Genomic DNA, 12,324 nt, shown 5'->3' with positions numbered 1-12,324 from the left:
TTACATTAGCCATCCTGTGTTTTTAGACTACTCTTAACTGTAAAAGTTTCTCAGTCTTCTTTCATTGTTTTCAATTACCTTGGCATTTTTGAGGACTACTAATAGGCAGTTTGTAAAATATTCCTCTATCAGGATTTTTCTGATGCTTTTCTCATTATTAGAGTAAGTTATAAGACCACAGAGGAATAATATCATTTTTATTGCATCATATCAATAACGCATATTAGCAACATGACATCACTGTTGATGATGACTTTATTCATGTGAATGGGGTAGTATTTGTCGTGTTTCTCCACTGTCATCTTAACCTTTTTTCTTTTTAAAAGTCCCTTTTTCCATATTGTACTTTTTTAAAGGAAGTCACTTTGCAAAGCCTACACTGAAAGAGTGGAAACCATGAGGACAGATTATCTACTTGAAATTATTGTGTGAGAGATTTTTCCCTTTTTTCTAACTCAATCATTTATTTATATTAATAATGACTTCCAGGTGTTTATTTTATACCTTGGATTATAATCCAAATCTGAACTCATCTATTTTGGTAATTTTTGTTTTTAAGTTACTAATTCAATATCTTTATTTGTACAGGTTCATTCAGAATTTCTACTTACTGAAGTCAGTTTCAGTAACTAGCATCTTTCTAGGAATTTCTCCATCTTATCTAAGTATTATATGATTTTTATAGTATTCCTTTGGATTTTTAATTTCTATAATGTTTGTAATAATGCTTTCCCTTAATTAATTTTTCTGGTAATTTAAGTTGATTTTCCCTTTTTTTCTGGGTCAATGTGGATAAATGTTTGTCAATTTTATCTTTCCAAATAAGATAAAATTGCTTTTTGCTTTTCTATCCTCTATTTCACTGGTTTCTGGTCTAGTCTTTAAAGTTTACTTCCTTCCATTTGTGTAGTTTGCTCTTCTTTTGTGAGTCTTAAGGTGGAAGTTTCGGTTATTGATTTGATATCTTTATTCTTCCTTAACACAAGCATTTGCAATGATAAATTTCACTGTAAGAACTGCTTTAGAGGCATACTATGAATTTTGACATGTTTTGCCACTGTTTTGATTAAAGTAAAAGTTTAAATTATAAAAGTGTCAAAGTATTATTTCCTCACAGTTTTTCCCTTTTTTCTTTGATTATTGTGATAGTGTGGTGTTTACTTTTGACATATTTGTGAGTCTCTGAAATTGATTTTTGCTACTGATTTTTAATCTTATCCCTTTGTGGTCAAAGAATATACTTTATTCTTATTTATTTATTAATTATTTATGTCCTTTTATATGTATTGCAATTTTATTATGGTGTAGCATATGGTCTATCCTGGAAAATATTCCCTGTGCACTTACAGAAAATGTGTATTCTATTGTTGAATGAAGTGCTATATGGTGTTGTTCACGTTTCTACTTCCTTGTTGATATTCTGTCTAGTTATTCTATCTATTGTTTGTCTATTATTACAATCTATTTCTATCCATTAAAGTCTTTGGCCTGGGCATGGTGGCTCATGCCTATAATCCCAGCATTTTGGGAGGCCAAAGTGGGAGGAAATCATAAAGCTAGGAGTTTAAGACCAGCTGGGCAATATAGCAAGACCCTGCCTCCACCAAAAAATTTAAAAAAAAATTTTAAAAATTGCTTGACATGGTAGCACATGCCTGTAGTCCCAGCTGCTCAGGAGGCTAAGGCAGGAAAATTCCTTGAGCCTGGGAGTTTGAGGCTGTAGCGAGCTACAGTTGCACCACTGCCATTGTGGTGAAAGAGTGATACCCTGTCTCTCAATAAATAAATAAGTAAATAAATAAGTAAAATTTAAAAAATGTCTTCAACTATTATTTTCAAATTATTTCTTCCTTCATATATGTCCATTTTTGTTTCATATGTTTTGCTGCTCTGTTAATACCTGCATATATAACTGCTATATTTTCCCATACTTTCCTGATGAGTTGACCTTTATATCACTGTAAAATGGCCTACTTTATCTCCAGTACTACTTATTTTTGTTTTAAACTCTATTTTGTCTGATATTAGAATAGCCAATCCAGCTTTCTTGTGGTTACTATTTGCATGATATATACTTTTCATTTTTTTTTGCTTTCAATCAGCTTGTATCTTTAATTCTAAAGCTGTATCTTGTAGCAAATGTGGAATTAGATAATTTTTTTCAGCCGTCTATAATTGACAAGCATTATGCATACACCATGCTTACAATGTGATGATTTAGTAGATGCATATATATAGTAATTATTACTACAATCAAATGGATTAGCACAACTACCACCACACATTTTTGGGAGGGATGGGTTGCCATCTTTTTTGTCTTGCATCTTGTACCCTTGCTGTATCCAGGCTATGGAGAATCCATGGGGACCAGGGATAGGTCCAGACCCCCAGCATAAGCCAACCACCTCAAAGAAAGGTGGCCAGACTTTTCTCTATGCAGGTGTTAGTTCTCACCTATCCTCACTGGGCAAGGCTTCCTGACCTGGGACTCCAGAATAAGAACCCTGCCCCAACCTGATTACCTTAATCAGTGGCAGACCAGAATTTCTCTGAGGAGGAAATCCCAGAATCATCCCACAATCCCTCCACTACTATGGTTGCAGTGATACCACCCTAACATCCCCTGGGCTGGGGAAGAAACAAAGGGCCTACTCACTATGCTGGCACTACTAGTACACTGTATGGAGAGAGTCCAGTCTTTTTTATCTGGCAACACCCACTCCCCACTCTTCACCTGGCAGAGCCCCCAGCTCATGACTGCAAAACAGTTGTCCCCACCTGCAGCTGAGAACACCCACTGATAGGCTTGGAGTTTCCCTGGAGAGAGGTTCACAGAGGCATCTAATAGTCCCTCTGCCCCTGCCACAACAGTGATTCTATCCCTTCTTCCCTGTTTCTTGGGAGGAGACAAAGAGTCTTAGGACTCTATCTGAGCTTACAGCACACCACAGTCACCATACAGAGACACCAGTCTCTCCTCCCAGTGACCCCCAATCCCCTGCTCCCCAACAAGTGGAGCCTGAAGCTCATGCCAGCAGTGCATCTGCCCCACCCCACCAGCTGAACACTCCCAGTAACAGCAGCTCTGCATCTCTTGGAGGTGGAGGTCCCAGGGGCAAATGTAAGCTTCTCTGCCACAGTCTCCGCAGTAATAGTACCCCTGTCACCCTCAGACTAATGAAGGTGCAAAGACCCTGAGTGCCTTATCCACACCTCCAACAACCTGCAGTTGACCCAAGGAGAAAAGGCCAGTCCATCTCCCATGAACCCCAAGCACCCCCCTACTCATCACTAGGCAGGGAACCCCTGGATTGGGCCGACAGCACAGACCACCCATCCCAGGCTGATTGCACCGAGCAATTGCTTACCTGCTTCTCTCTGGGATGGAGCCTCCAGGAGACAGGCAAAAGACCCTCAGCCACAGCCACTACTAAGATCCCTGCCTCTGATGCCTCCAAGTTGGGAGGAAGCATAAACCCTGAGATCACCCAAGAGCAGCAGTGGGCAGCCTCAGAGTGCCAAGCTGCTATCTACAGCTAGCACTCAAGTGGAAGAGGAGCCCACACTTTCAGAGCATTGAGAAGGAGCACAGTTGCAGCTGTGAGGAAACCATTACACCTAAGTATCACCTACTGGATCACAACACAAAGCTTAAACACCAAAATAGTTCACTAACATACCACCCTGTAAAACCAAAGACAGGAAGTATGCTACAAATGAAGACGCTGCACAAAGACTCAATCCTCTGGAAACATCCAGAAAATAGTTACACTGACTGTACTCAGCCTATATTGCAGTTAAAGGGACACCCACAAACAGAGATGGGAAACAGTCAATGTAAGAACTCTAGCTACTCAAATGGCCAATGTCTAATGTCCTCTAAACAATCACACATGTTCTCCAACTAGAGTCCTTCACCAGGCCGAGTTGGCTAAAATCACAGAAATAGAATTTTGAATGTCGATAGGAATTAAGATCATCAACATTCAGGAGAAAGGCAAAACCCAATCCAAGGAAAATAATAATTACAATAAAAGAATACAGGAGCTGACAGATTAAATATCCAGTTTTTTTTAAAAAAAAAAACCTAAATGATCTGTTAGAGCAGAGAAACACATTGCAAGAATTTCATAATGCAAACACAAGTATTATGAACATAATAGATCAAGTTGAGGAAAGAATCACAGAACTTGAACACTGGCTCTCTGAAATAAGGCAGTTAGAGCAAATTTAAAAAAAGAATGAAAAGAAATGAACAAAGCCTCTGAGCCTCTGAGCCTCTGAGAAATATGGCACTATGTAAAGAGGCCAAATCTACAAATCACTGGCATTCCTGAAAGGGATATCTAGGAAGCAAAAACGTGGAAAATATATTTCAGGTTGTCATCCACGAAAACATCTGTGACCTCACTAGAGAGGCCAACAGTCAAATTCAGGAAATACAGAGCATCCTTGCAACTTTCTACACAAGAAGATTATCCCTAAGAAACATAATCATCAGATTTTCCAAGTCTGAAATGAAAGAAAGAATGTTAAAGGCAGCTAGAGAGAAAGGGCAGGTCACCTACAAATGAACCCCTATTGTGCCAACAGTGAACCGCTCAGCAGAAACCCTACAAGCCAGAAGATATTGGGGACCTATATTCAACCTTCTTAAAGAAAAACATCTTTAACCAAGAATTTCATTTCCAGACAAACTCATCTTCCTGGGAAAGGAGAAATAAGATCCTTTTCAGATAAGCAAATGTGAAGGGAGTTTGTTATTAACAGACCCACCTTACGAGAGATCTTAAAAGGAACACTAAATATAGAAAGCAAAAGCCACTATCAGACAATACAAAAACACACTTAAGTACACAGACCAGTGACACTATACAGCAAACACATAAACAAGCCTGCATAACGACCAGCTAAGAACACAATGACTGGTACAAATTCACAAATATCAATACTAACCTTGAATGTAAGTGGGCTAAGTGTTCCATTTAAAAGGAAGAGACTAGTAACCTGGATTACAAAAAAAAAGCAAGACCCAGTGGTATGCTGTCTTCAAGAGACCCATCTCACAGGCAATGACACCCATAGGCTCAAAATAAATGGATGGAGGAAAATCTACCAAGCAAATGGATATCAGAACAAAGACAGGGTGGCAAACCTAATTTCAGTCAAAATAGTCTTTAAACCATAATGGTTGAACTAGTTTACAATCCCACCAACAGTGTAAAAGTGTTCCTATTTCTCCACATCCTCTCCAGCACCTGTTGTTTCCTGACTTTTTAATGATCGCCATTCTAACTGGTGTGAGATGGTATCTCATTGTGGTTTTGATTTGCATTTCTCTGATGGCCAGTGATGATGAGCATTTTTTCATGTGTCTGTTGGCTGTATGAATGTCTTCTTTTGAGAAATGTCTGTTCATATCCTTTGCCCACTTTTTGATGAGGTTGTTTGTTTTTTTCTTGTCAATTTGTTTGAGTTCTTTGTAGGTTCTGGATATTAGCCCTTTGTCAGATGAGTAGATTGCAAACATTTTCTCCCATTCTGTAGGTTGCCTGTTCACTCTGATGGTAGTTTCTTTTGCTGTGCAGAAGCTCCTTAGTTTAATTAGATCCCATTTGTGAATTTCGGCTTTTGCTGCCGTTGCTTTTGGTGTTTTAGACATGAAGTCTTTGCCCATGCCTATGTCCTGAATGGTACTACCTAGGTTTTCTTCTAGGGTTTTTATGGTATTAGGTCTAACATTTAAGTCCCTAATCCATCTTGAATTAATTTTCGTATAAGGAGTAAGGAAAGGATGCAGTTTCAGCTTTCTACTTATGGCTAGCCAATTTTCCCAGCACCATTTATTAAATAGGGAATCCTTTTCCCATTTCTTGTTTCTCTCAGGTTTGTCAAAGATCAGATGGCTGTAGATGTGTGGTATTATTTCTGAGGATTCTGTTCTGTTCCATTGGTCTATATCTCTGTTTTGGTACCAGTAGCATGCTGTTTTGGTTACTGTAGCCTTGTAGTATAGTTTGAAGTCAGGTAGCGTGATGCCTCCAGCTTTGTTCTTTTGACTTAGGATTGTCTTGGAGATGCAGGCTCTTTTTTGGGTCCATATGAACTTTAAAGCAGTTTTTTCCAATTCTGTGAAGAAACTCATTGGTAGCTTGATGGGGATGGCATTGAATCTATAAATAACCTTGCATCCCATTACTGGGTATATACCCAAAGGGTTATAAATCATGCTGCTATAAAGACACATGCACACGTATGTTTATTGCAGCACTATTCACAATAGCAAAGACTTGGAATCAACCCAAATGTCCATCAGTGACAGACTGGATTAAGAAAATGTGGCACATATACACCATGGAATACTATGCAGCCATCAAAAAGGATGAGTTTGTGTCCTTTGTAGGGACATGGATGCAGCTGGAAACCATCATTCTTAGCAAACTATCACAAGAACAGAAAACCAAACACCGCATGTTCTCACTCATAGGTGGGAACTGAACAATGAGATCACTTGGACTTGGGAAGGAGGACATCACACACCAGGGCCTATCATGGGGAGGGGGGAGGGGGGAGGGATTGCATTGGGAGTTATACCTGATGTAAATGACGAGTTGATGGGTGCTGACGAGTTGATGGGTGCAGCACAGCAACATGGCACATGTATACATATGTAACAAACCTGCATGTTATGCACAGGTACCCTAGAACTTAAAGTATAATAATAATAATAAAAAAATAGTCTTTAAACCAACAAAGATTTGAAAAAAAAAAAAAGACAAAGAAAGGCATTACATAATGATAAAATGTTTAATTCAAAAAGAAGACCTAACTATTCTTAATATACGTGCACCCAACACAGGAGCACCCAGATTCATAAAGCAAGTTCTTAGAAAATTACAAAGAGACTTAGACTTTCACACAATAACAGTGGAACTGCATCATTCTACTGACATTATTAGATAGATCATTGATGCAGAAAATTAACAAAGATTTTTAGGACTTGAATGCAACTTTGGACCACATGGATCTGATAGGACTCTATAGAACTCTCCACCCCAAAACAAACAAAATAATATACCTTCTTCTCATTGCCACATAGCACATACTCTCAAATCAACACCACAATTGGACATAAAAGAATTCTCAAAAAAATTCAAAACAACCAAAATAATACCAAACACCCTTTTGGACTACAGTGCAATAAAAACAAGTCAAGACTAAAAAATTGCTCAAAACAATGCAATTACATGAAAATTAGATGATCTGCTCCTGAATGATTTTTGGGTGAGTAATGAAATTAAGACAGAACTCAAGAAGTTCTTTGAAACTAATGTAAAAAATATACAACATACCAGAATCTCTGGGATACAGCTAAGACAGCATTAAGGGGGAAATGTATAGCACTGACTGCCCACATCAAGAAGTTAAAAAGATCTCAAATGAATAACCTAACATCACAACTGAAAGAATTACAGAACCATGAGTAAACCAACCCCAAAGCTAGCGGAAGATAAGAAATAATCAAAATCAGAGCTGAACTGAAGGAAATTGAGACATGATAAACCATTTAAAAGATCAATGAATCCAGGATTTGTCTTTTTGTTTAATTAATAAAATAGGCCACTAGCTAGACTAATGAAGAAAAAGGGAAGATCCAAATAAACATAGTTAGAAATGACACAGGGGATGTTACCATTGACTCCACGGAAATAAAAGTAAACATCAGAAGCTACTATGAATACCTCTATGCACACAACTAGAAAACCTAGAAGAGAAAGATAAATTCCTAGATACCTATACCCTTCCGATACTGAGCCAGGAATAATTGATTCCTTGAACAGATCAATAAAGAGCTTGAAAATTGAGTGGGTAAAAAATAGCCTACCAACCCCCAAAAAACCCAGGACCAGATGGATTCACAGCAGAATTCTACAATATGTACAAAAAAGAGGTGGTATCATTCCTACTGAAACTACTCCAAAGAGTTGAGGAGGAGGGACTGCTCCCCAACTCATTCTATGAGGGTAGGACTATTTTGATACTAAAACCTGGCAGAGGTAGGGCATGGTGGCTCATGCCTGTAATCCTAGCAATTTGGGAGGCCAAGGCGGGTGGATCACTTAACGTCAGGAGTTCAAGACCAGCCTGGCCAGCACGGTGAAACCCCGTCTCTATTAAAAATGCAAAAATGAGCAAGGTGTGGTGGTGCAAACCTGTAGTCCCAGCTACTCTGGAGGCTGAGGTGGGAGAATCATTTGAACCCAAGAGGCAGAAGTTGCAGTGAGCCAAGGTGGCACTGCTGCACTCCAGCCTAGGCAACAGAGCACGACTCTGTCTCAAAAATAAAAACAAAAACAAAAACAAAATAAAATAAATGAATAAATCATGATATTCTCTTTTATTTCTTTCAAAGCTGCCTTGAGTACTCTAGATCTTTGCATTCCACATCAAGTTACCAAATTCTGTAAGTTCAATCTATAAGTCAAATTCTATCAGTTCTATGAGTCATATTCTATAGGTTCAATCAAGCTGTCAAATTCTATAAAACTTACCAAGATTTTCTTTAGAATTGTTTTGAACTGCTAAATTAATTTGGGAAGATTGACATCTTAAGAACACAGTAATTCAATCAATGGACATAGTATATCCATCTCTCTATCTACATTTTTTTGGAATTCCCTGTAATATTCTCATGTTTCCAGGGTCAATATGTTGAAAGTATTTGGTTAGTTTTTACATATTTGATTTTTATGCTATATAAATTATATTTTAGTTTAGTTTATTTTTAACTCTCATTTTATATTTGGGAATATATGTACAGGTTTGTTAAATAGGTAAATTGTATGTCACAGGGCTGTGGTGTACAGATTATTTCACCACCCAGGTAATAAGCATAGTACCCAATAAGTAGTTTTTCAATCCTCACCCTCCTCCCTCACTCTACCTTTAGGTAAACTCAAGTGTCTCTTGTTACTTTCTTGGTGTTCACATGCACTCAATGTTTAGCTCCAACTTTTAAGTGAGAACGTTTGTTATTTGGTTTTCTGTTTCTGTGTTAGCTTGCTTAGGATAATGGACTCCATCTTCATCCACGTTGCTGGAAAGGACATAATCTCATTCTTTTTTATGACTGCACAGTATTCTATAGTGTGTATGTAGCACATTTTCTTTATCCATCTACCATTGATGGGCATTTAGGTCGATTCCATTCTTTGCTATCATGAATACTGCTGCAATGTACACATGTGCATGTGTCTTTATGGTAGAACACTTTATATTCATTTGGGTATATGCTGGGATTCACTCAGGATACTGGCAGAAATATTAAAGGGAAATATTAGGGAACATTATAAGGAATAGTCACAAACCTTTTTGGAAGGCCAAAAGGTTACATAGCTTGTAATAATCAAACAGGCTGAAGGCAGCCGGTTCTTACCTTAGAGCATTAGGTCATAGGGTAAATACTAGGGACAGGGACGTGGAAGCTTCCCCAGTTAAGTCTGTTTACCCTACCTCCATGAACTAATCTTGGAGCCAGATAGCCCTCTCGGTGGGAGGTCAACCAGGGAAATTGCCCCCTAATGGTATTTACTTTAAACCACCCTACCTGAGTTTTAATCATTCCTAGAACTACTCTCTTAACCATGTTAATTATCCACGAGTGTGTTGACTCAGAGCTTCTGTTGTTAATTGTATACTAAATAAATGCCTGGAGTGCGAGCTTCTAAAGGCCAGCTGCAGTGGCAAACCTCTCTTGGCGTGCAGGTGGTCGGACACTTAGCAGGACTGGCATAACAGATTATCTGTGTGTCAATGTACATTTTATTCATCCATCCTTTGGGTCAGGGTCTGCGGGCAGATCCCTGCAGTTGATGCCCTCTTGTGAGGAGCAATACCTCAAGTATATACCTGTGATTACTTGGTAAATTATATTTTCAAATTAATTTCTGCATTGTTTTTAAGAATATTAAAGTTCAATGTATTTTTGAATACTACTCAGATTTTAAAAAATATATATGCATTTTGAATATCATATATACAATCATATAAGTAAATAGAGACACTTTTACTTTATTCTTTCAAATTCTCATCTTTTTTTCTATAATTTTTCTTACTGTATTACACTTTTTTGGGCATTTAGTGCAGTTCTGAATAGAAGTATTTGTAAGACATCTTTGACTTTACTTGACTTTACAGGAGGAATATTGAATACGTTTTCATTAATATAATGTTAGCTGTATTATTTTTATGTATATCTGTAAAATTAGGGTAGTTACCATCTGTTTCTAGTTTACTCAGAAATCTTACAAAATAGTAGTGGTGGAGGGAGTGGAAATGGTTAATGGCTACAAAATTATAGTTAGAATGAATAAGATCTAGTATTTCATAGCACAACAAAATGATTACAGTCAACAATTATTTATTATACACTTAAAAGTAAATAAAATAATTGGAACGTTTGTAACACAAATAAATGATAAATGCTTGAGGTGATGCATACTCCATTTACCATGATGTGATTGTTATGCATTGTATGCCTGTATCCAAATATATATAAAAATATACACCTATGATATACCAAAAAATTGAAAGTAAAATGTTAGTATAAAAATTTTATTAAGATGATAAAAATATTTAAATTTTGTATATTAAGGTGATCATTTTTTTCTACTTTTGGCAGTGTGAAGAAGTATATCTATAATTTTTAAAAACAAATTATGTACTAGAGTAGCCTTCCCTTGTTTGCAATGTGTCATTCTCTTGATACATCACTGTATTCTGTTTGATAATTTTTAAGGATATTTGTATCTGTGCTTATAAGACATGTTAGTCTTTAATTACCTTTCCTCAGAATATAATTGACTGGTTTAGTTATCACTCATGAAACCAGTTGGGAAATACTCTATGATCTCAAAGAATTTGTACTGTATTGGTATTAGCTCCTTTGTAAATGTTGAGATAAAATTGCAAATGACACTCTTTCAGACTGAAGACTTTTTGAGTGATTTTTTAAAAATTATGAATTAAATATTTAGTTGAACAATGATCCAATTTTGTCTTTCTTGTTTAAATTCTGAAGGTATATTTAGAAACAATATGTCATTTAAACTATGATATATAGTGTAATGCAAAAAAATTCCGCATTGTACTCACTGTAATACAGTTTAAATATGTAAATGTGTGTAAGATCTGTAGCGATTGCTCCTACTTGCATTAGCAGTATAAACTTTGTGTTTTCTCTCTTTTTTCATGATCAGTTCTGTTAAAAATTTTACAGATTTATTAAGCTATTCAAAGAACAAACTTTCTACTTTGTCAATTTTCTCCATTTTATTTAACTTTTATTTTATTGATTTTAAAGATACTGTGGTATATGCATAGAATATTATTTAACCTTAAAAAAGGAATTTTCGCTGTTTGCAACAACATGAGGGTCTTACACTAAGTGAAATAATCCAGTTACAGAAGGACAAATGTGGCATGATTCTACTTCAAATGAAGTTTTTATTCTAGTGAAACTCATAGAAGCAAATAAGGCAATAATGGTTTCCAGAAGTTAAGGGTCTGGAGAAAATGGGAACTTGTTGCTTAGTGAGTACAAAGTTAAAGTTATGATAGATGAATAATTTTAATGTCTGTAGTTAACAATATAGCAGTGTGAAGTTCAAAATTTGTTGAGGGCAGACCACATGTTAAGTGTCCTCACCACAAAATAAAACAACAACAACAATACCAAAAAAAAAAAAAAAAAAGAATCCAAGTAAGGTCACTTTGTGAGGTAATGAGGGTTTAGGACTTTAACATATACATTTTCAGGGGATACAATTCAACTAATAATAATGCTAATATTAATAGAGGTTGAGGGCAAAACACCCTTTAGTCACACAAAGTTTTGAAACTGTACCTCCCATTCATCAGAACTTACTTAAAGATTTGTTCCAGAAAAATTGCAAGGTTATCTGTAAAATAGGAAGATAGGAGGTTTGAGGAACAATGGCTCTAAAACCAAAGAGTAATAAAAGGTATTCTCAGCAAGACCCATAAGTGCAACCAGTTCAGAGTAGAACTATAGAACTGGTGCCACTGTGAGGGATGTGTCCAAGAAAAAAATTAAATCTGTATCTGTCGGGATAATTTATATTATATATTTTGAACAGATAATATAGACATTCAAAGGAAATTAACTGACTCTCACAGCATTAAAGATGTTGGTTCAGTTTTATATAAGAGTTGTTTGTATAACTAAGCCATGTAATGAAGATCAATTTTGTTTTAATATTTGGTGTTAAAATTCTGTATCTCATCTTGCTCTTAAGGTTAGCT

The sequence above is a fragment of the Macaca nemestrina genome, chromosome 12 (assembly GCF_043159975.1).
Source record: "Macaca nemestrina isolate mMacNem1 chromosome 12, mMacNem.hap1, whole genome shotgun sequence".
In the NCBI taxonomy this organism is placed as follows: domain Eukaryota; kingdom Metazoa; phylum Chordata; class Mammalia; order Primates; family Cercopithecidae; genus Macaca; species Macaca nemestrina.
This window is presented reverse-complemented; position numbering follows the sequence as displayed.